The 25,250-nt window shown below is 43.3% G+C and overlaps 23 non-coding genes across 23 annotated transcripts; all 23 read left to right on the top strand.

The window, feature by feature from the left end:
- The first annotated feature begins 24 nt into the window (after positions 1-24).
- On the top strand, positions 25-97 carry TRNAV-CAC (transfer RNA valine (anticodon CAC)). The gene has a single exon. It is a non-coding gene; the product is annotated as a tRNA-Val (tRNA).
- A 299-nt stretch (positions 98-396) lies between these two features.
- On the top strand, positions 397-469 carry TRNAV-AAC (transfer RNA valine (anticodon AAC)). Its single transcript has one exon. It is a non-coding gene; the product is annotated as a tRNA-Val (tRNA).
- Positions 470-3,849: 3,380 nt separating this feature from the next.
- TRNAV-UAC (transfer RNA valine (anticodon UAC)) lies at positions 3,850-3,922 on the top strand. The gene has a single exon. It is a non-coding gene; the product is annotated as a tRNA-Val (tRNA).
- A 299-nt stretch (positions 3,923-4,221) lies between these two features.
- Positions 4,222-4,294, top strand: TRNAV-AAC (transfer RNA valine (anticodon AAC)). Its single transcript has one exon. It is a non-coding gene; the product is annotated as a tRNA-Val (tRNA).
- A 1,050-nt stretch (positions 4,295-5,344) lies between these two features.
- On the top strand, positions 5,345-5,417 carry TRNAV-CAC (transfer RNA valine (anticodon CAC)). The gene has a single exon. It is a non-coding gene; the product is annotated as a tRNA-Val (tRNA).
- A 526-nt stretch (positions 5,418-5,943) lies between these two features.
- On the top strand, positions 5,944-6,016 carry TRNAV-CAC (transfer RNA valine (anticodon CAC)). Its single transcript has one exon. It is a non-coding gene; the product is annotated as a tRNA-Val (tRNA).
- Positions 6,017-6,315: 299 nt separating this feature from the next.
- Positions 6,316-6,388, top strand: TRNAV-AAC (transfer RNA valine (anticodon AAC)). Its single transcript has one exon. It is a non-coding gene; the product is annotated as a tRNA-Val (tRNA).
- Positions 6,389-8,932: 2,544 nt separating this feature from the next.
- TRNAV-CAC (transfer RNA valine (anticodon CAC)) lies at positions 8,933-9,005 on the top strand. Its single transcript has one exon. It is a non-coding gene; the product is annotated as a tRNA-Val (tRNA).
- Positions 9,006-10,426: 1,421 nt separating this feature from the next.
- On the top strand, positions 10,427-10,499 carry TRNAV-CAC (transfer RNA valine (anticodon CAC)). Its single transcript has one exon. It is a non-coding gene; the product is annotated as a tRNA-Val (tRNA).
- Positions 10,500-11,910: 1,411 nt separating this feature from the next.
- TRNAV-CAC (transfer RNA valine (anticodon CAC)) lies at positions 11,911-11,983 on the top strand. Its single transcript has one exon. It is a non-coding gene; the product is annotated as a tRNA-Val (tRNA).
- A 1,412-nt stretch (positions 11,984-13,395) lies between these two features.
- Positions 13,396-13,468, top strand: TRNAV-CAC (transfer RNA valine (anticodon CAC)). Its single transcript has one exon. It is a non-coding gene; the product is annotated as a tRNA-Val (tRNA).
- A 299-nt stretch (positions 13,469-13,767) lies between these two features.
- TRNAV-AAC (transfer RNA valine (anticodon AAC)) lies at positions 13,768-13,840 on the top strand. Its single transcript has one exon. It is a non-coding gene; the product is annotated as a tRNA-Val (tRNA).
- Positions 13,841-14,891: 1,051 nt separating this feature from the next.
- Positions 14,892-14,964, top strand: TRNAV-CAC (transfer RNA valine (anticodon CAC)). The gene has a single exon. It is a non-coding gene; the product is annotated as a tRNA-Val (tRNA).
- Positions 14,965-15,263: 299 nt separating this feature from the next.
- TRNAV-AAC (transfer RNA valine (anticodon AAC)) lies at positions 15,264-15,336 on the top strand. Its single transcript has one exon. It is a non-coding gene; the product is annotated as a tRNA-Val (tRNA).
- A 1,050-nt stretch (positions 15,337-16,386) lies between these two features.
- Positions 16,387-16,459, top strand: TRNAV-CAC (transfer RNA valine (anticodon CAC)). Its single transcript has one exon. It is a non-coding gene; the product is annotated as a tRNA-Val (tRNA).
- Positions 16,460-17,869: 1,410 nt separating this feature from the next.
- TRNAV-CAC (transfer RNA valine (anticodon CAC)) lies at positions 17,870-17,942 on the top strand. The gene has a single exon. It is a non-coding gene; the product is annotated as a tRNA-Val (tRNA).
- Positions 17,943-18,241: 299 nt separating this feature from the next.
- On the top strand, positions 18,242-18,314 carry TRNAV-AAC (transfer RNA valine (anticodon AAC)). The gene has a single exon. It is a non-coding gene; the product is annotated as a tRNA-Val (tRNA).
- A 1,050-nt stretch (positions 18,315-19,364) lies between these two features.
- TRNAV-CAC (transfer RNA valine (anticodon CAC)) lies at positions 19,365-19,437 on the top strand. The gene has a single exon. It is a non-coding gene; the product is annotated as a tRNA-Val (tRNA).
- Positions 19,438-19,736: 299 nt separating this feature from the next.
- Positions 19,737-19,809, top strand: TRNAV-AAC (transfer RNA valine (anticodon AAC)). The gene has a single exon. It is a non-coding gene; the product is annotated as a tRNA-Val (tRNA).
- Positions 19,810-20,858: 1,049 nt separating this feature from the next.
- TRNAV-CAC (transfer RNA valine (anticodon CAC)) lies at positions 20,859-20,931 on the top strand. The gene has a single exon. It is a non-coding gene; the product is annotated as a tRNA-Val (tRNA).
- Positions 20,932-21,230: 299 nt separating this feature from the next.
- On the top strand, positions 21,231-21,303 carry TRNAV-AAC (transfer RNA valine (anticodon AAC)). Its single transcript has one exon. It is a non-coding gene; the product is annotated as a tRNA-Val (tRNA).
- Positions 21,304-22,724: 1,421 nt separating this feature from the next.
- On the top strand, positions 22,725-22,797 carry TRNAV-AAC (transfer RNA valine (anticodon AAC)). The gene has a single exon. It is a non-coding gene; the product is annotated as a tRNA-Val (tRNA).
- A 1,421-nt stretch (positions 22,798-24,218) lies between these two features.
- On the top strand, positions 24,219-24,291 carry TRNAV-AAC (transfer RNA valine (anticodon AAC)). Its single transcript has one exon. It is a non-coding gene; the product is annotated as a tRNA-Val (tRNA).
- Positions 24,292-25,250: the final 959 nt, after the last annotated feature.

The following is a 25,250-nucleotide window of genomic DNA, read 5'->3' on the forward strand; positions in this document are numbered from 1 at the left end:
CTGCGCAAAGTTGGCATTGTGGCAGTTTCTGTAGTGTAGTGGTTAGCACGTTCGCCTCACACGCGAAAGGTCCCAGGTTCGAAACCTGGCAGAAACATTATTTATTTTTTGCTAAATCTGCTGACGTTAGAAGTCTTCTGAATTGGAAATGCACCTGCTTGACTATGAATCCAAAAATCACGTATACTCGGCAAGACGTAAGCGATCTGTTAGCTGAATAAAGTGGTTTCCAAAAACCTGAAGCTAATGTTGTCTGAGAAAAAGCTGAATTGCACTCATTAAATCAGCATGCGCCATGTGCAAGTACCGAATGCAAGACAGCATTTTCTGTCTTGCATTCAGTGCTTGCACATGGCGCATGCTACTCCGGTCTCAACAGGGATGTGCACAGCTGTAGTTTCTGTAGTGTAGTGGTTATCACGTTCGCCTAACACGCAAAAGGTCCCCGGTTCGTAACCGGGCAGAAACATTGCTTTCGTTCTGTTTTGGATTCCTTTTTGTTAGAATGCGGCTTTTCAAAGTCTCTTTGCAAATTTCAAGTGCATCTGTTCTTTTTGTCATATTCCCTACAATGGGAGAAGGGTTTTGTGCAAAAATCACCGTCGACAACAGCAAAACTCATGCTCGCTGTACTTTCAGAGATGGATTTTCTACTAAAAATGCAAGAAAATCATGTTTACTCACATGAGCGATCAGTTTGCTGAATAGAAATGTGGCGAAAGTGACCTCGCCACTGCTTTTTTGAGAGGAATATTTGCCAACCTTTTGCTCTGTGACTATGGCCCCTTTTAATTTGTTTTGGCTGAGAGACCCTATTTGTGGCCATTGGGACTTTAGACAATGGTTCTTCGAACTCCCGAACAGTCGACGTGGCCGCCATTCGACATTGGAACACGCGGTGGCGGCCATCTTGTTCGCATTGACTTAAACCACGAATAGACTTCAAGGGGACTTTGCCGCGAATGCCCTGGAGCTATTTTCGTCATGAAAACCTCGCGGTTCCAGGTCGGTCCTCCAGCGGCACTTAGCCGCCAATCTATGGAACTGTTTTGGGCATGAAATCCCGGGTTCGCCTGGGCAAAATTATGACTTCTATGAAATTTCTGAACCCCTGATCTGGGTGATTTTCGGATATGTCGCTCACCCAGATCAGAGCTGTCGGGTGATGTAACATTTATGGGGATATGTTGTGTTTTGGGCCACTTATGGTACTTTAGAAAAATGTGCGTTTTTAATTTTTTTCTGCCTTGGGATAATTAAGTTAATGCATTAACTGCCTTAATTATATCACAGGCAGAGGGGAGGGATTGTTTACTGTATGTGTGTAGGTTTGGAAATGATTGACTGGACAGATCAAACTTTTGCCAAGAATACAATTTCACATCAACAGACTGTTTTCTTCTTCTATGTATGCTGAAGGAAATAGGCATTTGAATCTGGGGACTTTTTAAATATGATGGGTATGCAGCAAACACATTCCCCCAATTTTCCTGCGCAAAGTGGGCATTGTGGCAGTTTCTGTAGTGTAGTGGTTATAAAGTTCGCCTCACACGCGAAAGGTCCCAGGTTCGAAACCTGGCAGAAACATTATTTAATTTTTGCTAAATCTGCTGACGTTAGAAGTCTTCTGAATTGGAAATGCACCTGCTTGACTATGAATCCAAAAATCACGTATACTCGGCAAGACGTAAGCGATCTGTTAGCTGAATAAAGTGGTTATCACGCGAAAGTACCCCGGTTCGAAACCGGGCAGAAACATTGCTTTTGTTCTGTTTTGGATTCCTTTTTGTTATAATGCGGCTTTTCGAAGTCTCATTGCAAATTTCAAGTGCATCTGTTCTTTTTGTCATATTCCCTACAATGGGAGAAGGGTTTTGTGCAAAAATCACCGTCAACAAAAGCAAAACTCATGCTCGCTGTACTTTCAGAGATGGATTTTCTACTAAAAATGCAAGAAAATCATGTTTACTCACATGAGCGATCAGCTTGCTGAATAGAGTTGTGGCGAAAGTGACCTTGCCACTGGTTTTTGGAGAGGAATATTTGCCAACCTTTTGCTCTGTGACTATGGCCCCTTTTAATTTGTTTTGGCTGAGAGACCCTATTTGTGGCCATTGGGACTTTAGACAATGGTTCTTCGAACTCCCGAACAGTCGACGTGGCCGACATTCGACATTGGAACACGCGGTGGCATCCATCTTGTTCGCATTGACTTAAACCACGAATAGACTTCAAGGGGACTTTGCCGCGAATGCCCTGGAGCTATTTTCGGCATGAAAACCTCGCGGTTCCAGGTCGGTCCTCCAGCGGCACTTAGCCGCCAATTTATGGAACTGTTTTGGGCATGAAATCCCGAGTTCGCCTGGGCAAAATTGTGACTTCTATGAAATTTCTGAATCCCTGATCTGATCTGGGTGATTTTCGGATATGTCGCTCACCCAGATCAGAGCTGTCGGGTGATGTAACATTTATGGGGATATGTTGTGTTTTGGGCCACTTATGGTACTTTAGAAAAATGTGCGTTTTTTATTTTTTTCTGCCTGGGGATAATTAAGTTAATGCATTAACTGCCTTAATTATATCACAGGCAGAGGGGAGGGATTGTTTACTGTATGTGTGTAGGTTTGGAAATGATTGACTGGACAGATCAAACTTTTGCCAAGAATACAATTTCACATCAACAGACTGTTTTCTTCTTCTATGTATGTTGAAGGAAATAGGCATTTGAATCTGGGGACTTTTTAAATACGATGGGTATGCAGAAAACACATTCCCCCAATTTTCCTGCGCAAAGTTGGCATTGTGGCAGTTTCTGTAGTGTAGTGGTTATCATGTTCGCCTCACATGCGAAAGGTCCCAGATTCGAAACCTGGCAGAAACATTATTTAATTTTTGCTAAATCTGCTGACGTTAGAAGTCTTCTGAATTGGAAATGCACCTGCTTGACTATGAATCCAAAAATCACGTATACTCGGCAAGACGTAAGCAATCTGTTAGCTGAATGAAGTGGTTATCACGCGAAAGGTCCCCGGTTCGAAACCGGGCAGAAACATTGCTTTTGTTCTGTTTTGGATTCCTTTTTGTTATAATGCGGCTTTTCGAAGTCTCTTTGCAAATTTCAAGTGCATCTGTTCTTTTTGTCATATTCCCTACAATGGGAGAAGGGTTTTGTGCAAAAATCACCGTCAACAAAAGCAAAACTCATGCTCGCTGTACTTTCAGAGATGGATTTTCTACTAAAAATGCAAGAAAATCATGTTTACTCACATGAGCGATCAGCTTGCTGAATAGAGTTGTGGCGAAAGTGACCTCGCCACTGCTTTTTTGAGAGGAATATTTGCCAACCTTTTGCTCTGTGACTATGGCCCCTTTTAATTTGTTTTGGCTGAGAGACCCTATTTGTGGCCATTGGGACTTTAGACAATGGTTCTTCGAACTCCCGAACAGTCGACGTGGCCGCCATTCGACATTGGAACACGCGGTGGCGGCCATCTTGTTCGCATTGACTTAAACCACGAATAGACTTCAAGGGGACTTTGCCGCGAATGCCCTGGAGCTATTTTCGGCATGAAAACCTCGCGGTTCCAGGTCGGTCCTCCAGCGGCACTTAGCCGCCAATTTATGGAACTGTTTTGGGCATGAAATCCCGAGTTCGCCTGGGCAAAATTATGACTTCTATGAAATTTCTGAATCCCTGATCTGATCTGAGTGATTTTCGGATATGTCGCTCACCCAGATCAGAACTGTCGGGTGATGTAACATTTATGGGGATATGTTGTGTTTTTTTTAAATACGATGGGTATGCAGCACATTCCCCCAATTTTCCTGCGCAAAGTTGGCATTGTGGCAGTTTCTGTAGTGTAGTGGTTATCACGTTTGCCTTACACGCGAAAGGTCCCAGGTTCGAAACCTGGCAGAAACATTATTTATTTTTTGCTAAATCTGCTGACGTTAGAAGTCTTCTGAATTGGAAATGCACCTGCTTGACTATGAATCCAAAAATCACGTATACTCGGCAAGACGTAAGCGATCTGTTAGCTGAATAAAGTGGTTTCCAAAAACCTGAAGCTAATGTTGTCTGAGAAAAAGCTGAATTGCACTCATTAAATCAGCATGCGCCATGTGCAAGTACCGAATGCAAGACAGCATTTTCTGTCTTGCATTCAGTGCTTGCACATGGCGCATGCTACTCCGGTCTCAACATGGATGTGCACAGCTGTAGTTTCTGTAGTGTAGTGGTTATCGCGTTCGCCTAACACGCGAAAGGTCCCCAGTTCGAAACCGGGCAGAAACATTGCTTTTGTTCCGTTTTGGATTCCTTTTTGTTAGAATGCGGCTTTTCAAAGTCTCTTTGCAAATTTCAAGTGCATCTGTTCTTTTTGTCATATTCCCTACAATGGGAGAAGGGTTTTGTGCAAAAATCACCGTCAACAAAAGCAAAACTCATGCTCGCTGTACTTTCAGAGATGGATTTTCTACTAAAAATGCAAGAAAATCATGTTTACTCACATGAGCGATCAGCTTGCTGAATAGAGTTGTGGCGAAAGTGACCTCGCCACTGCTTTTTTGAGAGGAATATTTGCCAACCTTTTGCTCTGTGACTATGGCCCCTTTTAATTTGTTTTGGCTGAGAGACCCTATTTGTGGCCATTGGGACTTTAGACAATGGTTCTTCGAACTCCCGAACAGTCGACGTGGCCGCCATTCGACATTGGAACACGCGGGGGCGGCCATCTTGTTCGCATTGACTTAAACCACGAATAGACTTCAAGGGGACTTTGCCGCGAATGCCCTGGAGCTATTTTCGGCATGAAAACCTCGCGGTTCCAGGTCGGTCCTCCAGCGGCACTTAGCCGCCAATCTATGGAACTGTTTTGGGCATGAAATCCCGGGTTCGCCTGGGCAAAATTATGACTTCTATGAAATTTCTGAACCCCTGATCTGATCTGGGTGATTTTCGGATATGTCGCTCACCCAGATCAGAGCTGCCGGGTGATGTAACATTTATGGGGATATGTTGTGTTTTGGGCCACTTATGGTACTTTAGAAAAATGTGCGTTTTTAACTTTTTTCTGCCTGGGGATAATTAAGTTAATGCATTAACTGCCTTAATTATATCACAGGCAGAGGGGAGGGATTGTTTACTGTATGTGTGTAGGTTTGGAAATGATTGACTGGACAGATCAAACTGTTGCCAAGAATACAATTTCACATCAACAGACTGTTTTCTTCTTCTATGTATGTTGAAGGAAATAGGCATTTGAATCTGGGGACTTTTTAAATACGATGGGTATGCAGCAAACACATTCCCCCAATTTTCCTGCGCAAAGTCGGCATTGTGGCAGTTTCTGTAGTGTAGTGGTTATCACGTTCGCCTCACACGCGAAAGGTCCCCGGTTCGAAACCGGGCAGAAACCTCGCGGTTCCAGGTCGGTCCTCCAGCGGCACTTAGCCGCCAATCTATGGAACTGTTTTGGGCATGAAATCCCGGGTTCTCCTGGGCAAAATTATGACTTCTATGAAATTTCTGAACCCCTGATCTGATCTGGGTGATTTTCGGATATGTCGCTCACCCAGATCAGAGCTGTCGGGTGATGTAACATTTATGGGGATATGTTGTGTTTTGGGCCACTTATGTTACTTTAGAAAAATGTGCGTTTTTTATTTTTTTCTGCCTGGGGATAATTAAGTTAATGCATTAACTGCCTTAATTATATCACAGGCAGAGGGGAGGGATTGTTTGCTGTATGTGTGTAGGTTTGGAAATGATTGACTGGACAGATCAAACTTTTGCCAAGAATACAATTTCACATCAACAGACTGTTTTCTTCTTCTATGTATGTTGAAGGAAATAGGCATTTGAATCTGGGGACTTTTTAAATACGATGGGTATGCAGCAAACACATTCCCCCAATTTTCCTGCGCAAAGTTGGCATTGTGGCAGTTTCTGTAGTGTAGTGGTTATCACGTTCGCCTCACACGCGAAAGGTCCCAGGTTCAAAACCTGGCAGAAACATTATTTAATTTTTGCTAAATCTGCTGACGTTAGAAGTCTTCTGAATTGGAAATGCACCTGCTTGACTATGAATCCAAAAATCACGTATACTCGGCAAGACGTAAGCGATCTGTTAGCTGAATAAAGTGGTTTCCAAAAACCTGAAGCTAATGTTGTCTGAGAAAAAGCTGAATTGCACTCATTAAATCAGCATGCGCCATGTGCAAGTACCGAATGCAAGACAGCATTTTCTGTCTTGCATTCAGTGCTTGCACATGGCGCATGCTACTCCGGTCTCAACAGGGATCTGCACAGCTGTAGTTTCTGTAGTGTAGTGGTTATCATGTTCGCCTAACACGCGAAAGGTCCCCGGTTCGAAACTGGGCAGAAACAATGCTTTTGTTCTGTTTTTGATTCCTTTTTGTTAGAATGCGGCTTTTCAAAGTCTCTTTGCAAATTTCAAGTGCATCTGTTCTTTTTGTCATATTCCCTACAATGGGAGAAGGGTTTTGTGCAAAAATCACCGTCGACAAAAGCAAAACTCATGCTCGCTGTACTTTCAGAGATGGATTTTCTACTAAAAATGCAAGAAAATCATGTTTACTCACATGAGCGATCAGCTTGCTGAATAGAGTTGTGGCGAAACTGACCTCGCCACTGGTTTTTGGAGAGGAATATTTGCCAACCTTTTGCTCTGTGACTATGGCCCCTTTTAATTTGTTTTGGCTGAGAGACCCTATTTGTGGCCATTGGGACTTTAGACATGGTTCTTCGAACTCCCGAACAGTCGACGTGGCCGCCATTCGACATTGGAACACGCGGTGGCGGCCATCTTGTTCGCATTGACTTAAACCACGAATAGACTTCAAGGGGACTTTGCCGCGAATGCCCTGGAGCTATTTTCGGCATGAAAACCTCGCGGTTCCAGGTCGGTCCTCCAGCGGCACTTAGCCGCCAATCTATGGAACTGTTTTGGGCATGAAATCCCGGGTTCGCCTGGGCAAAATTATGACTTCTATGAAATTTCTGAACCCCTGATCTGATCTGGGTGATTTTCGGATATGTCGCTCACCCAGATCAGAGCTGTCGGGTGATGTAACATTTATGGGGATATGTTGTGTTTTGGGCCACTTATGTTACTTTAGAAAAATGTGCGTTTTTTATTTTTTTCTGCCTGGGGATAATTAAGTTAATGCATTAACTGCCTTAATTATATCACAGGCAGAGGGGAGGGATTGTTTGCTGTATGTGTGTAGGTTTGGAAATGATTGACTGGACAGATCAAACTTTTGCCAAGAATCCAATTTCACATCAACGGACTGTTTTCTTCTTCTATGTATGTTGAAGGAAATAGGCATTTGAATCTGGGGACTTTTTAAATACGATGGGTATGCAGCAAACACATTCCCCCAATTTTCCTGCGCAAAGTCGGCATTGTGGCAGTTTCTCTAGTGTAGTGGTTATCACGTTCGCCTCACACGCGAAAGGTCCCAGGTTCGAAACCTGGCAGAAACATTATTTAATTTTTGCTCAATCTGCTGACGTTAGAAGTCTCCTGAATTGGAAATGCACCTGCTTGACTATGAATCCAAAAATCACGTATACTCGGCAAGACGTAAGCGATCTGTTAGCTGAATAAAGTGGTTTCCAAAAACCTGAAGCTAATGTTGTCTGAGAAAAAGCTGAATTGCACTCATTAAATCAGCATGCGCCATGTGCAAGTACCGAATGCAAGACAGCATTTTCTGTCTTGCATTCAGTGCTTGCACATGGCGCATGCTACTCCGGTCTCAACAGGGATGTGCACAGCTGTAGTTTCTGTAGTGTAGTGGTTATCATGTTCACCTAACACGCGAAAGGTCCCCGTTTGGAAACCAGGCAGAAACATTGCTTTCGTTCAGTTTTGGATTCCTTTTTGTTAGAATGCGGCTTTTCGAAGTCTCTTTGCAAATTTCAAGTGCATCTGTTCTTTTTGTCATATTCCCTACAATGGGAGAAGGGTTTTGTGCAAAAATCACCGTCGACAAAAGCAAAACTCATGCTCGCTGTACTTTCAGAGATGGATTTTCTACTAAAAATGCAAGAAAATCATGTTTACTCACATGAGCGATCAGCTTGCTGAATAGAGTTGTGACGAAAGTGACCTCGCCACTGGTTTTTGGAGAGGAATATTTGCCAACCTTTTGCTATGTGACTATGGCCCCTTTTAATTTGTTTTGGCTGAGAGACCCTATTTGTGGCCATTGGAACTTTAGACAATGGTTCTTCGAACTCCCGAACAGTCGACGTGGCCGCCATTCGACATTGGAACACGCGGTGGCGGCCCTCTTGTTCGCATTGACTTAAACCACGAATAGACTTCAAGGGGACTTTGCCGCGAATGCCCTGGAGCTATTTTCGGCATGAAAACCTCGCGGTTCCAGGTCGGTCCTCCAGCGGCACTTAGCCGCCAATCTATGGAACTGTTTTGGGCATGAAATCCTGGGTTCGCCTGGGCAAAATTATGACTTCTATGAAATTTCTGAACCCCTGATCTGATCTGGGTGATTTTCGGATATGTCGCTCACCCAGATCAGAGCTGTCGGGTGATGTAACATTTATGGGGATATGTTGTGTTTTGGGCCACTTATGGTACTTTAGAAAAATGTGCGTTTTTTATTTTTTTCTGCCTGGGGATAATTAAGTTAATGCATTAACTGCCTTAATTATATCACAGGCAGAGGGGAGGGATTGTTTGCTGTATGTGTGTAGGTTTGGAAATGATTGACTGGACAGATCAAACTTTTGCCAAGAATACAATTTCACATCAACAGACTGTTTTCTTCTTCTATGTATGTTGAAGGAAATAGGCATTTGAATCTGGGGACTTTTTAAATACGATGGGTATGCAGCAAACACATTCCCCCAATTTTCCTGCGCAAAGTTGGCATTGTGGCAGTTTCTGTAGTGTAGTGGTTATCACGTTCGCCTCACACGCGAAAGGTCCCAGGTTCAAAACCTGGCAGAAACATTATTTAATTTTTGCTAAATCTGCTGACGTTAGAAGTCTTCTGAATTGGAAATGCACCTGCTTGACTATGAATCCAAAAATCACGTATACTCGGCAAGACGTAAGCGATCTGTTAGCTGAATGAAGTGGTTTCCAAAAACCTGAAGCTAATGTTGTCTGAGAAAAAGCTAAATTGCACTCATTAAATCAGCATGCGCCATGTGCAAGTACCGAATGCAAGACAGCATTTTCTGTCTTGCATTCAGTGCTTGCACATGGCGCATGCTACTGCGGTCTCAACAGGGATCTGCACAGCTGTAGTTTCTGTAGTGTAGTGGTTATCATGTTCGCCTAACACGCGAAAGGTCCCCGGTTCGAAACTGAGCAGAAACATTGCTTTTGTTCCGTTTTGGATTCCTTTTTGTTAGAATGCGGCTTTTCGAAGTCTCTTTGCAAATTTCAAGTGCATCTGTTCTTTTTGTCATATTCCCTACAATGGGAGAAGGGTTTTGTGCAAAAATCACCGTCGACAAAAGCAAAACTCATGCTCGCTGTATTTTCAGAGATGGATTTTCTACTAAAAATGCAAGAAAATCATGTTTACTCACATGAGCGATCAGCTTGCTGAATAGAGTTGTGGCGAAACTGACCTCGCCACTGGTTTTTGGAGAGGAATATTTGCCAACCTTTTGCTCTGTGACTATGGCCCCTTTTAATTTGTTTTGGCTGAGAGACCCTATTTGTGGCCATTGGGACTTTAGACAATGGTTCTTCGAACTCCCGAACAGTCGACGTGGCCGCCATTCGACATTGGAACACGCGGTGGCGGACATCTTGTTCGCATTGACTTAAACCACGAATAGACTTCAAGGGGACTTTGCCGCGAATGCCCTGGAGCTATTTTCGGCATGAAAACCTCGTGGTTCCAGGTCGGTCCTCCAGCGGCACTTAGCCGCCAATCTATGGAACTGTTTTGGGCATGAAATCCCGGGTTCGCCTGGGCAAAATTATGACTTTTATGAAATTTCTGAACCCCTGATCTGATCTGGGTGATTTTCGGATATGTCGCTCACCCAGATCAGAACTGTCGGGTGATGTAACATTTATGTGGATATGTTGTGTTTTGGGCCACTTATGGTACTTTAGAAAAATGTGCGGTTTTTTTTTTTTCTGCCTGGGGATAATTAAGTTAATGCATTAACTGCCTTAATTATATCACAGGCAGAGGGGAGGGATTGTTTACTGTATGTGTGTAGGTTTGGAAATGATTGACTGGACAGATCAAACTTTTGCCAAGAATACAATTTCACATCAACAGACTGTTTTCTTCTTCTATGTATGTTGAAGGAAATAGGCATTTGAATCTGGGGACTTTTTAAATACGATGGGTATGCAGCAAACACATTCCCCCAATTTTCCTGCGCAAAGTTGGCATTGTGGCAGTTTCTGTAGTGTAGTGGTTATCACGTTCGCCTCACACGCGAAAAGTCCCAGGTTCAAAACCTGGCAGAAACATTATTTAATTTTTGCTAAATCTGCTGACGTTAGAAGTCTTCTGAATTGGAAATGCACCTGCTTGACTATGAATCCAAAAATCACGTATACTCGGCAAGACGTAAGCGATCTGTTAGCTGAATAAAGTGGTTTCCAAAAACCTGAAGCTAATGTTGTCTGAGAAAAAGCTAAATTGCACTCATTAAATCAGCATGCGCCATGTGCAAGTACCGAATGCAAGACAGCATTTTCTGTCTTCGATTCAGTGCTTGCACATGGCGCATGCTACTCCGGTCTCAACATAGATGTGCACAGCTGTAGTTTCTGTAGTGTAGTGGTTATCACGTTCGCCTAACACGCGAAAGGTCGCCGGGCAGAAACATTGCTTTTGTTCTGTTTTGGATTCCTTTTTGTTAGAATGCGGCTTTTCGAAGTCTCTTTGCAAATTTCAAGTGCATCTGTTCCTTTTGTCATATTCAATACAATGGGAGAAGGGTTTTGTGCAAAAATCACCGTCGACAAAAGCAAAACTAATGCTCGCTGTATTTTCAGAGATGGATTTTCTACTAAAAATGCAAGAAAATCATGTTTACTCACATGAGCGATCAGCTTGCTGAATAGAGTTGTGGCGAAACTGACCTCGCCACTGGTTTTTGGAGAGGAATATTTGCCAACCTTTTGCTCTGCGACTATGGCCCCTTTTAATTTGTTTTGGCTGAGAGACCCTATTTGTGGCCATTGGGACTTTAGACAATGGTTCTTCGAACTCCCGAACAGTCGACGTGGCCGCCATTCGACATTGGAACACGCGGTGGCGGCCATCTTGTTCGCATTGACTTAAACCACGAATAGACTTCAAGGGGACTTTGCCACGAATGCCCTGGAGCTATTTTCGGCATGAAAACCTCGCGGTTCCAGGTCGGTCCTCCAGCGGCAGATAGCCGCCAATCTATGGAACTGTTTTGGGCATGAAATCCCGGGTTTGCCTGGGCAAAATTATGACTTCTATTTCATTTCTGAACGCCTTATCTGATCTGGGTGATTTTCGGATTTGTCGCTCACCCAGATCAGTGCTGTCGGGTGATGTAACATTTATGTGGATATGTTGTGTTTTGGTCCACATATGGTACTTTAGAAAATTTGCGTTTTTTATTTTTTTTCTGCCTGGGGATAATTAAGTTAATGCATTAACTGCCTTAATTATATCACAGGCAGAGGGGAGGGATTGTTTACTGTATGTGTGTAGGTTTGGAAATGATTGACTGGACAGATCAAACTTTTGCCAAGAATACAATTTCACATCAACAGACTGTTTTCTTCTTCTATGTATGTTGAAGGAAATAGGCATTTGAATCTGGGGACTTTTTAAATACGATGGGTATGCAGCAAACACATTCCCCCAATTTTCCTGCGCAAAGTTGGCATTGTGGCAGTTTCTGTAGTGTAGTGGTTATCACGTTCGCCTCACACGCGAAAAGTCCCAGGTTCAAAACCTGGCAGAAACATTATTTAATTTTTGCTAAATCTGCTGACGTTAGAAGTCTTCTGAATTGGAAATGCACCTGCTTGACTATGAATCCAAAAATCACGTATACTCGGCAAGACGTAAGCGATCTGTTAGCTGAATAAAATGGTTTCCAAAAACCTGAAGCTAATGTTGTCTGAGAAAAAGCTAAATTGCACTCATTAAATCAGCATGCGCCATGTGCAAGTACCGAATGCAAGACAGCATTTTCTGTCTTCGATTCAGTGCTTGCACATGGCGCATGCTACTCCGGTCTCAACATAGATGTGCACAGCTGTAGTTTCTGTAGTGTAGTGGTTATCACGTTCGCCTAACACGCGAAAGGTCGCCGGGCAGAAACATTGCTTTTGTTCTGTTTTGGATTCCTTTTTGTTAGAATGCGGCTTTTCGAAGTCTCTTTGCAAATTTCAAGTGCATCTGTTCCTTTTGTCATATTCAATACAATGGGAGAAGGGTTTTGTGCAAAAATCACCGTCGACAAAAGCAAAACTCATGCTTGCTGTACTTTCAGAGATGGATTTTCTACAAAAAATGCAAGAAAATCATGTTTACTCACATGAGCGATCAGCTTGCTGAATAGAGTTGTGGCGAAAGTGACCTCGCCACTGGTTTTTGGAGAGGAATATTTGCCAACCTTTTGCTCTGTGACTATGGCCCCATTTAATTTGTTTTGGCTGAGAGACCCTATTTGTGGCCATTGGGACTTTAGACAATGGTTCTTCGAACTCCCGAACAGTCGACGTGGCCGCCATTCGACATTGGAACACGCGGTGGCGGACATCTTGTTCGCATTGACTTAAACCACGAATAGACTTCAAGGGGACTTTGCCGCGAATGCCCTGGAGCTATTTTCGGCATGAAAACCTCGTGGTTCCAGGTCGGTCCTCCAGCGGCACTTAGCCGCCAATCTATGGAACTGTTTTGGGCATGAAATCCCGGGTTCGCCTGGGCAAAATTATGACTTCTATGAAATTTCTGAACCCCTGATCTGATCTGGGTGATTTTCGGATATGTCGCTCACCCAGATCAGAACTGTCGGGTGATGTAACATTTATGTGGATATGTTGTGTTTTGGGCCACTTATGGTACTTTAGAAAAATGTGCGTTTTTTATTTTTTTCTGCCTGGGGATAATTAAGTTAATGCATTAACTGCCTTAATTATATCACAGGCAGAGGGGAGGGATTGTTTACTGTATGTGTGTAGGTTTGGAAATGATTTTACTGGACAGATCAAACTTTTGTCAAGAATACAATTTCACATCAACAGACTGTTTTCTTCTTCTATGTATGTTGAAGGAAATAGGCATTTGAATCTGGGGACTTTTTAAATACCATGGGTATGCAGCAAACACATTCCCCCAATTTTCATGCGCAAAGTCGGCATTGTGGCAGTTTCTGTAGTGTAATGGTTATCACGTTCGCCTCACACGCGAAAGGTCCCAGGTTCGAAACCTGGCAGAAACATTATTTAATTTTTGCTAAATCTGCTGACGTTAGAAGTCTTCTGAATTGGAAATGCACCTGCTTGACTATGAATCCAAAAATCACGTATACTCGGCAAGACGTAAGCGATCTGTTAGCTGAATAAAGTGGTTTCCAAAAACCTGAAGCCAATGTTGTCTGAGAAAAAGCTGAATTGCACTCATTAAATCAGCATGCGCCATGTGCAAGTACCGAATGCAAGACAGCATTTTCTGTCTTGCATTCAGTGCTTGCACATGGCGCATGCTACTCCGGTCTCAACATGGATGTGCACAGCTGTAGTTTCTGTAGTGTAGTGGTTATCACGTTCGCCTAACACGCGAAAGGTCCCCGGTTCGAAACCGGGCAGAAACATTGCTTTTGTTCTGTTTTGGATTCCTTTTTGTTAGAATGCGGCTTTTCGAAGTCTCTTTGCAAATTTCAAGTGCATCTGTTCTTTTTGTCATATTCCCTACAATGGGAGAAGGGTTTTGTGCAAAAATCACCGTCGACAAAAGCAAAACTCATGCTCGCTGTATTTTCAGAGATGGATTTTCTACTAAAAATGCAAGAAAATCATGTTTACTCACATGAGCGACCAGCTTGCTGAATAGAGTTGTGGCGAAACTGACCTCGCCACTGGTTTTTGGAGAGGAATATTTGCCAACCTTTTGCTCTGCGACTATGGCCCCTTTTAATTTGTTTTGGCTGAGAGACCCTATTTGTGGCCATTGGGACTTTAGACAATGGTTCTTCGAACTCCCGAACAGTCGACGTGGCCGCCATTCGACATTGGAACACGCGGTGGCGGCCATCTTGTTCGCATTGACTTAAACCACGAATAGACTTCAAGGGGACTTTGCCACGAATGCCCTGGAGCTATTTTCGGCATGAAAACCTCGTGGTTCCCGGTTGGTCCTCCAGCGGCACTTAGCCGCCAATCTATGGAACTGTTTTGGGCATGAAATCCCGGGTTCGCCTGGGCAAAATGATGACTTCTATGAAATTTCTGAACCCCTGATCTGATCTGCGTGATTTTCGGATATGTCGCTCACCCAGATCAGAACTGTCGGGTGATGTAACATTTATGTGGATATGTTGTGTTTTGGGCCACTTATGGTACTTTAGAAAAATGTGCGGTTTTTTTTTTTTTCTGCCTGGGGATAATTAAGTTAATGCATTAACTGCCTTAATTATATCACAGGCAGAGGGGAGGGATTGTTTACTGTATGTGTGTAGGTTTGGAAATGATTTTACTGGACAGATCAAACTTTTGTCAAGAATACAATTTCACATCAACAGACTGTTTTCTTCTTCTATGTATGTTGAAGGAAATAGGCATTTGAATCTGGGGACTTTTTAAATACCATGGGTATGCAGCAAACACATTCCCCCAATTTTCATGCGCAAAGTCGGCATTGTGGCAGTTTCTGTAGTGTAATGGTTATCACGTTCGCCTCACACGCGAAAGGTCCCAGGTTCGAAACCTGGCAGAAACATTATTTAATTTTTGCTAAATCTGCTGACGTTAGAAGTCTTCTGAATTGGAAATGCACCTGCTTGACTATGAATCCAAAAATCACGTATACTCGGCAAGACGTAAGCGATCTGTTAGCTGAATAAAGTGGTTTCCAAAAACCTGAAGCCAATGTTGTCTGAGAAAAAGCTGAATTGCACTCATTAAATCAGCATGCGCCATGTGCAAGTACCGAATGCAAGACAGCATTTTCTGTCTTGCATTCAGTGCTTGCACATGGCGCATGCTACTCCGGTCTCAACATGGATGTGCACAGCTGTAGTTTCTGTAGTGTAGTGGTTATCACGTTCGCCTAACACGCGAAAGGTCCCCGGTTCGAAACCGGGCAGAAACATTGCTTTTGTTCTGTTTTGGATTCCTTTTTGTTAGAATGCGGCTTTTCGAAGTCTCTTTGCAAATTTCAAGTGCATCTGTTCTTTTTGTCATATTCCCTACAATGGGAGAAGGGTTTTGTGCAAAAATCACCGTCGACAAAAGCAAAACTCATGCTCGCTGTATTTTCAGAGATGGATTTTCTACTAAAAATGCAAGAAAATCATGTTTACTCACATGAGCGATCAGCTTGCTGAATAGAGTTGTGGCGAAACTGACCTCGCCACTGGTTTTTGGAGAGGAATATTTGCCAACCTTTTGCTCTGCGACTATGGCCCCTTTTAATTTGTTTTGGCTGAGAGACCCTATTTGTGGCCATTGGGACTTTAGACAATGGTTCTTCGAACTCCCGAACAGTCGACGTGGCCGCCATTCGACATTGGAACACGCGGTGGCGGCCATCTTGTTCGCATTGACTTAAACCACGAATAGACTTCAAGGGGACTTTGCCACGAATGCCCTGGAGCTATTTTCGGCATGAAAACCTCGCGGTTCCAGGTCGGTCCTCCAGCGGCAGATAGCCGCCAATCTATGGAACTGTTTTGGGCATGAAATCCCGGGTTTGCCTGGGCAAAATTATGACTTCTATTTCATTTCTGAACGCCTTATCTGATCTGGGTGATTTTCGGATTTGTCGCTCACCCAGATCAGAGCTGTCGGGTGATGTAACATTTATGTGGATATGTTGTGTTTTGGTCCACATATGGTACTTTAGAAAATGTGCGTTTTTTATTTTTTTTCTGCCTGGGGATAATTAAGTTAATGCATTAACTGCCTTAATTATATCACAGGCAGAGGGGAGGGATTGTTTACTGTATGTGTGTAGGTTTGGAAATGATTGACTGGACAGATCAAACTTTTGCCAAGAATACAATTTCACATCAACAGACTGTTTTCTTCTTCTATGTATGTTGAAGGAAATAGGCATTTGAATCTGGGGACTTTTTAAATACGATGGGTATGCAGCAAACACATTCCCCCAATTTTCCTGCGCAAAGTTGGCATTGTGGCAGTTTCTGTAGTGTAGTGGTTATCACGTTCGCCTCACACGCGAAAAGTCCCAGGTTCAAAACCTGGCAGAAACATTATTTAATTTTTGCTAAATCTGCTGACGTTAGAAGTCTTCTGAATTGGAAATGCACCTGCTTGACTATGAATCCAAAAATCACGTATACTCGGCAAGACGTAAGCGATCTGTTAGCTGAATAAAGTGGTTTCCAAAAACCTGAAGCTAATGTTGTCTGAGAAAAAGCTAAATTGCACTCATTAAATCAGCATGCGCCATGTGCAAGTACCGAATGCAAGACAGCATTTTCTGTCTTCGATTCAGTGCTTGCACATGGCGCATGCTACTCCGGTCTCAACATAGATGTGCACAGCTGTAGTTTCTGTAGTGTAGTGGTTATCACGTTCGCCTAACACGCGAAAGGTCGCCGGGCAGAAACATTGCTTTTGTTCTGTTTTGGATTCCTTTTTGTTAGAATGCGGCTTTTCGAAGTCTCTTTGCAAATTTCAAGTGCATCTGTTCCTTTTGTCATATTCAATACAATGGGAGAAGGGTTTTGTGCAAAAATCACCGTCGACAAAAGCAAAACTCATGCTTGCTGTACTTTCAGAGATGGATTTTCTACAAAAAATGCAAGAAAATCATGTTTACTCACATGAGCGATCAGCTTGCTGAATAGAGTTGTGGCGAAAGTGACCTCGCCACTGGTTTTTGGAGAGGAATATTTGCCAACCTTTTGCTCTGTGACTATGGCCCCATTTAATTTGTTTTGGCTGAGAGACCCTATTTGTGGCCATTGGGACTTTAGACAATGGTTCTTCGAACTCCCGAACAGTCGACGTGGCCGCCATTCGACATTGGAACACGCGGTGGCGGCCATCTTGTTCGCATTGACTTAAACCCCGAATAGACTTCAAGGGGACTTTGCCGCGAATGCCCTGGAGCTATTTTCGGCATGAAAACCTCGCGGTTCCAGGTCGGTCCTCCAGCGGCACTTAGCCGCCAATCTATGGAACTGTTTTGGGCATGAAATCCCGGGTTCGCCTGGGCAAAATTATGACTTCTATGAAATTTCTGAACCCCTGATCTTATCCGGGTGATTTTCGGATATGTCGCTCACCCAGATCAGAGCTGTCGGGTGATGTAACATTTATGGGGATATGTTGTGTTTTGGGCCACTTATGGTACTTTAGAAAAATGTGCGTTTTTTATTTTTTACTGCCTGGGGATAATTAAGTTAATGCATTAACTGCCTTAATTATATCACAGGCAGAGGGGAGGGATTGTTTGCTGTATGTGTGTAGGTTTGGAAATGATTGACTGGACAGATCAAACTTTTGCCAAGAATACAATTTCACATCAACAGACTGTTTTCTTCTTCTATGTATGTTGAAGGAAATAGGCATTTGAATCTGGGGACTTTTTAAATACGATGGGTATGCAGCAAACACATTCCCCCAATTTTCCTTGCAAAGTCGGCATTGTGGCAGTTTCTGTAGTGTAGTGGTTATCACGTTCGCCTCACACGCGAAAGGTCCCAGGTTCGAAACCTGGCAGAAACATTATTTAATTTTTGCTAAATCTGCCGACGTTAGAAGTCTTCTGAATTGGAAATGCACCTGCTTGACTATGAATCCAAAAATCACGTATACTCGGCAAGACGTAAGCGATCTGTTAGCTGAATAAAGTGGTTTCCAAAAACCTGAAGCTAATGTTGTCTGAGAAAAAGCTGAATTGCACTCATTAAATCAGCATGCGCCATGTGCAAGTACCGAATGCAAGACAGCATTTTCTGTCTTGCATTCAGTGCTTGCACATGGCGCATGCTATTCCGGTCTCAACATGGATCTGCACAGTTGTAGTTTCTGTAGTGTAGTGGTTATCACGTTCGCCTAACACGCGAAAGGTCCCCGGTTCGAAACCGGGCAGAAACATTGCTTTTGTTACGTTTTGGATTCCTTTTTGTTAGAATGCGGCTTTTCGAAGTCTCCTTGCAAATTTCAAGTGCATCTGTTCTTTTTGTCATATTCCCTACAATGGGAGAAGGGTTTTGTGCAAAAATCACTGTCGACAAAAGCAAAACTCATGCTCGCTGTACTTTCAGAGAGGGATTTTCTACTAAAAATGCAAGAAAATCATGTTTACTCACATGAGCGATCAGCTTGCTGAATAGAGTTGTGGCGAAAGTGACCTCGCCACTGGTTTTTGGAGAGGAATATTTGCCAACCTTTTGCTCTGTGACTATGGCCCCTTTTAATTTGTTTTGGCTGAGAGACCCTATTTGTGGCCATTGGGACTTTAGACAATGGTTCTTCGAACTCCCGAACAGTCGACGTGGCCGCCATTCGACATTGGAACACGCGGTGGCGGCCATCTTGTTCGCATTGACTTAAACCACGAATAGACTTCAAGGGGACTTTGCCGCGAATGCCCTGGAGCTATTTTCGGCATGAAAACCTCGCGGTTCCAGGTCGGTCCTCCAGCGGCACTTAGCCGCCAATCTATGGAACTGTTTTGGGCATGAAATCCCGGGTTCGCCTGGGCAAAATTATGACTTCTATGAAATTTCTGAACCCCTGATGTGATCTGGGTGATTTTCGGATATGTCGCTCACCCAGATCAGAGCTGTCGGGTGATGTAACATTTATGGGGATATGTTGTGTTTTGGGCCACTTATGGTACTTTAGAAAAATGTGCGTTTTTTATTTTTTACCGCCTGGGGATAATTAAGTTAATGCATTAACTGCCTTAATTATATCACAGGCAGAGGGGAGGGATTGTTTGCTGTATGTGTGTAGGTTTGGAAATGATTGACTGGACAGATCAAACTTTTGCCAAGAATACAATTTCACATCAACAAACTGTTTTCTTCTTCTATGTATGTTGAAGGAAATAGGCATTTGAATCTGGGGACTTTTTAAATACGATGGGTATGCAGCAAACACATTCCCACAATTTTCCTGCGCAAAGTCGGCATTGTGGCAGTTTCTGTAGTGTAGTGGTTATCACGTTCGCCTCACACGCGAAAGGTCCCAGGTTCGAAACCTGGCAGAAACATTATTTAATTTTTGCTAAATCTGCCGACGTTAGAAGTCTTCTGAATTGGAAATGCACCTGCTTGACTATGAATCCAAAAATCACGTATACTCGGCAAGACATAAGCGATCTGTTAGCTGAATAAAGTGGTTTCCAAAAACCTGAAGCTAATGTTGTCTGAGAAAAAGCTGAATTGCACTCATTAAATCAGCATGCGCCATGTGCAAGTACCGAATGCAAGACAGCATTTTCTGTCTTGCATTCAGTGCTTGCACATGGCGCATGCTACTCCGGTCTCAACATGGATGTGCACAGCTGTAGTTTCTGTAGTGTAGTGGTTATCACGTTCGCCTAACACGCGAAAGGTCCCCGGTTCGAAACCGGGCAGAAACATTGCTTTTGTTCTGTTTTGGATTCCTTTTTGTTAGAATGCGGCTTTTCGAAGTCTCTTTGCAAATTTCAAGTGCATCTGTTCTTTTTGTCATATTCCCTACAATGGGAGAAGGGTTTTGTGCAAAAATCACCGTCGACAAAAGCAAAACTCATGCTCGCTGTATTTTCAGAGATGGATTCTCTACTAAAAATGCAAGAAAATCATGTTTACTCACATGAGCGATCAGCTTGCTGAATACAGTTGTGGCGAAAGTGACCTCGCCACTGGTTTTTGGAGAGGAATATTTGCCAACCTTTTGCTCTGTGACTATGGCCCCTTTTAATTTGTTTTGGCTGAGAGACCCTATTTGTGGCCATTGGGACTTTAGACAATGGTTCTTCGAACTCCCGAACAGTCGACGTGGCCGCCATTCGACATTGGAACACGCGGTGGCGGCCATCTTGTTCGCATTGACTTAAACCACGAATAAACTTCAAGGGGACTTTGCCGTGAATGCCCTGGAGCTATTTTCGGCATGAAAACCTCGCGGTTCCCGGTCGGTCCTCCAGCGGCACTTAGCCGCCAATCTATGGAACTGTTTTGGGCATGAAATCCCGGGTTCGCCTGGGCAAAATTATGACTTCTATGAAATTTCTGAACCCCTGATCTGATCTGGGTGATTTTCGGATATGTCGCTCACCCAGATCAGAGCTGTCTGGTGATGTAACATTCATGGGGATATGTTGTGTTTTGGGCCACTTATGGTACTTTAGAAAAATGTGCGTTTTTTATTTTTTCTGCCTGGGGATAATTAAGTTAATGCATTAACTGCCTTAATTATATCACAGGCAGAGGGGAGGGATTGTTTGCTGTATGTGTGTAGGTTTGGAAATGATTGACTGGACAGATCAAACTTTTGCCAAGAATACAATTTCACATCAACAGACTGTTTTCTTCTTCTATGTATGTTGAAGGAAATAGGCATTTGAATCTGGGGACTTTTTAAATACTATGGGTATGCAGCAAACACATTCCCCCAATTTTCCTGCGCAAAGTCGGCATTGTGGCAGTTTCTGTAGTGTAGTGGTTATCACGTTCGCCTCACACGCGAAAGGTCCCAGGTTCGAAACCTGGCAGAAACATTATTTAATTTTTGCTAAATCTGCCGACGTTAGAAGTCTTCTGAATTGGAAATGCACCTGCTTGACTATGAATCCAAAAATCACGTATACTCGGCAAGACGTAAGCGATCTGTTAGCTGAATAAAGTGGTTTCCAAAAACCTGAAGCTAATGTTGTCTGAGAAAAAGCTGAATTGCACTCATTAAATCAGCATGCGCCATGTGCAAGTACCGAATGCAAGACAGCATTTTCTGTCTTGCATTCAGTGCTTGCACATGGCGCATGCTATTCCGGTCTCAACATGGATCTGCACAGCTGTAGTTTCTGTAGTGTAGTGGTTATCACGTTCGCCTAACACGCGAAAGGTCCCCGGTTCGAAACCGGGCAGAAACATTGCTTTTGTTACGTTTTGGATTCCTTTTTGTTAGAATGCGGCTTTTCGAAGTCTCCTTGCAAATTTCAAGTGCATCTGTTCTTTTTGTCATATTCCCTACAATGGGAGAAGGGTTTTGTGCAAAAATCACTGTCGACAAAAGCAAAACTCATGCTCGCTGTACTTTCAGAGATGGATTTTCTACTAAAAATGCAAGAAAATCATGTTTACTCACATGAGCGATCAGCTTGCTGAATAGAGTTGTGGCGAAAGTGACCTCGCCACTGGTTTTTGGAGAGGAATATTTGCCAACCTTTTGCTCTGTGACTATGGCCCCTTTTAATTTGTTTTGGCTGAGAGACCCTATTTGTGGCCATTGGGACTTTAGACAATGGTTCTTCGAACTCCCGAACAGTCGACGTGGCCGCCATTCGACATTGGAACACGCGGTGGCGGCCATCTTGTTCGCATTGACTTAAACCACGAATAGACTTCAAGGGGACTTTGCCGCGAATGCCCTGGAGCTATTTTCGGCATGAAAACCTCGCGGTTCCAGGTCGGTCCTCCAGCGGCACTTAGCCGCCAATCTATGGAACTGTTTTGGGCATGAAATCCCGGGTTCGCCTGGGCAAAATTATGACTTCTATGAAATTTCTGAACCCCTGATGTGATCTGGGTGATTTTCGGATATGTCGCTCACCCAGATCAGAGCTGTCGGGTGATGTAACATTTATGTGGATATGTTGTGTTTTGGGCCACTTATGGTACTTTAGAAAAATGTGCGGTTTTTATTTTTTTCTGCCTGGGGATAATTAAGTTAATGCATTAACTGCCTTAATTATATCACAGGCAGAGGGGAGGGATTGTTTACTGTATGTGTGTAGGTTTGGAAATGATTGACTGGACAGATCAAACTTTTGCCAAGAATACAATTTCACATCAACAGACTGTTTTCTTCTTCTATGTATGTTGAAGGAAATAGGCATTTGAATCTGGGGACTTTTTAAATACGATGGGTATGCAGCAAACACATTCCCCCAATCTTCCTGCGCAAAGTCAGCATTGTGGTAGTTTCTTTATTGTAGTGGTTATCACGTTCGCCTCACACGCGAAAGGTCCCAGGTTGAAACCTGGCAGAAACATTATGTAATTTTTGCTAAATCTGCTGGCGTTAGAAGTCTTCTGAATTGGAAATGCACCTGCTTGACTATGAATCCAAAAATCACGTATACTCGGCAAGACGTAAGCGATCTGTTAGCTGAATAAAGTGGTTTCCAAAAACCTGAAGCTAATGTTGTCTGAGAAAAAGCTGAATTGCACTCATTAAATCAGCATGCGCCATGTGCAAGTACCGAATGCAAGACAGCATTTTCTGTCTTGCATTCAGTGCTTGCACATGGCGCATGCTACTCCGGTCTCAACATGGATGTGCACAGCTGTAGTTTCTGTAGTGTAGTGGTTATCACGTTCGCCTAACACGCGAAAGGTCCCCGGTTCGAAACCGGGCAGAAACATTGCTTTTGTTATGTTTTGGATTCCTTTTTGTTAGAATGCGGATTTTCGAAGTCTCTTTGCACATTTCAAGTGCATCTGTTCTTTTTGTCATATTCCCTACAATGGGAGAAGGGTTTTGTGCAAAAATCACCGTCGACAAAAGCAAAACTCATGCTCGCTGTATTTTCAGAGATGGATTTTCTACTAAAAATGCAAGAAAATCATGTTTACTCACATGAGCGATCAGCTTGCTGAATAGAGTTGTGGCGAAACTGACCTCTCCACTGGTTTTTGGAGAGGAATATTTGCCAACCTTTTGCTCTGTGACTATGGCCCCTTTTAATTTGTTTTGGCTGAGAGACCCTATTTGTGGCCATTGGGACTTTAGACAATGGTTCTTCGAACTCCCGAACAGTCGACGTGGCCGCCATTCGACATTGGAACACGCGGTGGCGGCCATCTTGTTCGCATTGACTTAAACCACGAATAGACTTCAAGGGGACTTTGCCGCGAATGCCCTGGAGCTATTTTCGGCATGAAAACCTCGCGGTTCCAGGTCGGTCCTCCAGCGGCACTTAGCCGCCAATCTATGGAACTGTTTTGGGCATGAAATCCCGGGTTCGCCTGGGCAAAATTATGACTTCTATGAAATTTCTGAACCCCTGATGTGATCTGGGTGATTTTCGGATATGTCGCTCACCCAGATCAGAGCTGTCGGGTGATGTAACATTTATGTGGATATGTTGTGTTTTGGGCCACTTATGGTACTTTAGAAAAATGTGCGGTTTTTATTTTTTTCTGCCTGGGGATAATTAAGTTAATGCATTAACTGCCTTAATTATATCACAGGCAGAGGGGAGGGATTGTTTACTGTATGTGTGTAGGTTTGGAAATGATTGACTGGACAGATCAAACTTTTGCCAAGAATACAATTTCACATCAACAGACTGTTTTCTTCTTCTATGTATGTTGAAGGAAATAGGCATTTGAATCTGGGGACTTTTTAAATACGATGGGTATGCAGCAAACACATTCCCCCAATCTTCCTGCGCAAAGTCAGCATTGTGGTAGTTTCTTTATTGTAGTGGTTATCACGTTCGCCTCACACGCGAAAGGTCCCAGGTTGAAACCTGGCAGAAACATTATGTAATTTTTGCTAAATCTGCTGGCGTTAGAAGTCTTCTGAATTGGAAATGCACCTGCTTGACTATGAATCCAAAAATCACGTATACTCGGCAAGACGTAAGCGATCTGTTAGCTGAATAAAGTGGTTTCCAAAAACCTGAAGCTAATGTTGTCTGAGAAAAAGCTGAATTGCACTCATTAAATCAGCATGCGCCATGTGCAAGTACCGAATGCAAGACAGCATTTTCTGTCTTGCATTCAGTGCTTGCACATGGCGCATGCTACTCCGGTCTCAACATGGATGTGCACAGCTGTAGTTTCTGTAGTGTAGTGGTTATCACGTTCGCCTAACACGCGAAAGGTCCCCGGTTCGAAACCGGGCAGAAACATTGCTTTTGTTCTGTTTTGGATTCCTTTTTGTTAGAATGCGGATTTTCGAAGTCTCTTTGCAAATTTCAAGTGCATCTGTTCTTTTTGTCATATTCCCTACAATGGGAGAAGGGTTTTGTGCAAAAATCACCGTCGACAAAAGCAAAACTCATGCTCGCTGTATTTTCAGAGATGGATTTTCTACTAAAAATGCAAGAAAATCATGTTTACTCACATGAGCGATCAGCTTGCTGAATAGAGTTGTGGCGAAACTGACCTCTCCACTGGTTTTTGGAGAGGAATATTTGCCAACCTTTTGCTCTGTGACTATGGCCCCTTTTAATTTGTTTTGGCTGAGAGACCCTATTTGTGGCCATTGGGACTTTAGACAATGGTTCTTCGAACTCCCGAACAGTCGACGTGGCCGCCATTCGACATTGGAACACGCGGTGGCGGCCATCTTGTTCGCATTGACTTAAACCACGAATAGACTTCAAGGGGACTTTGCCGCGAATGCCCTGGAGCTATTTTCGGCATGAAAACCTCGCGGTTCCAGGTCGGTCCTCCAGCGGCACTTAGCCGCCATTCTATGGAACTGTTTTGGGCATGAAATCCCGGGTTCGCCTGGGCAAAATTATGACTTCTATGAAATTTCTTAACCCCTGATCTGATCCGGGTGATTTTCGGATATGTCGCTCACCCAAATCAGAGCTGTCGGGTGATGTAACATTTATGGGGATATGTTGTGTTTTGGGCCACTTATGGTACTTTAGAAAAATGTGCGTTTTTTATTTTTTACTGCCTGGGGATAATTAAGTTAATGCATTAACTGCCTTAATTATATCACAGGCAGAGGGGAGGGATTGTTTGCTGTATGTGTGTAGGTTTGGAAATGATTGACTGGACAGATCAAACTTTTGCCAAGAATACAATTTCACATCAACAAACTGTTTTCTTCTTCTATGTATGTTGAAGGAAA

This window comes from Pelobates fuscus, chromosome 2, assembly GCF_036172605.1.
Source record: "Pelobates fuscus isolate aPelFus1 chromosome 2, aPelFus1.pri, whole genome shotgun sequence".
Lineage (NCBI taxonomy): Eukaryota > Metazoa > Chordata > Amphibia > Anura > Pelobatidae > Pelobates > Pelobates fuscus.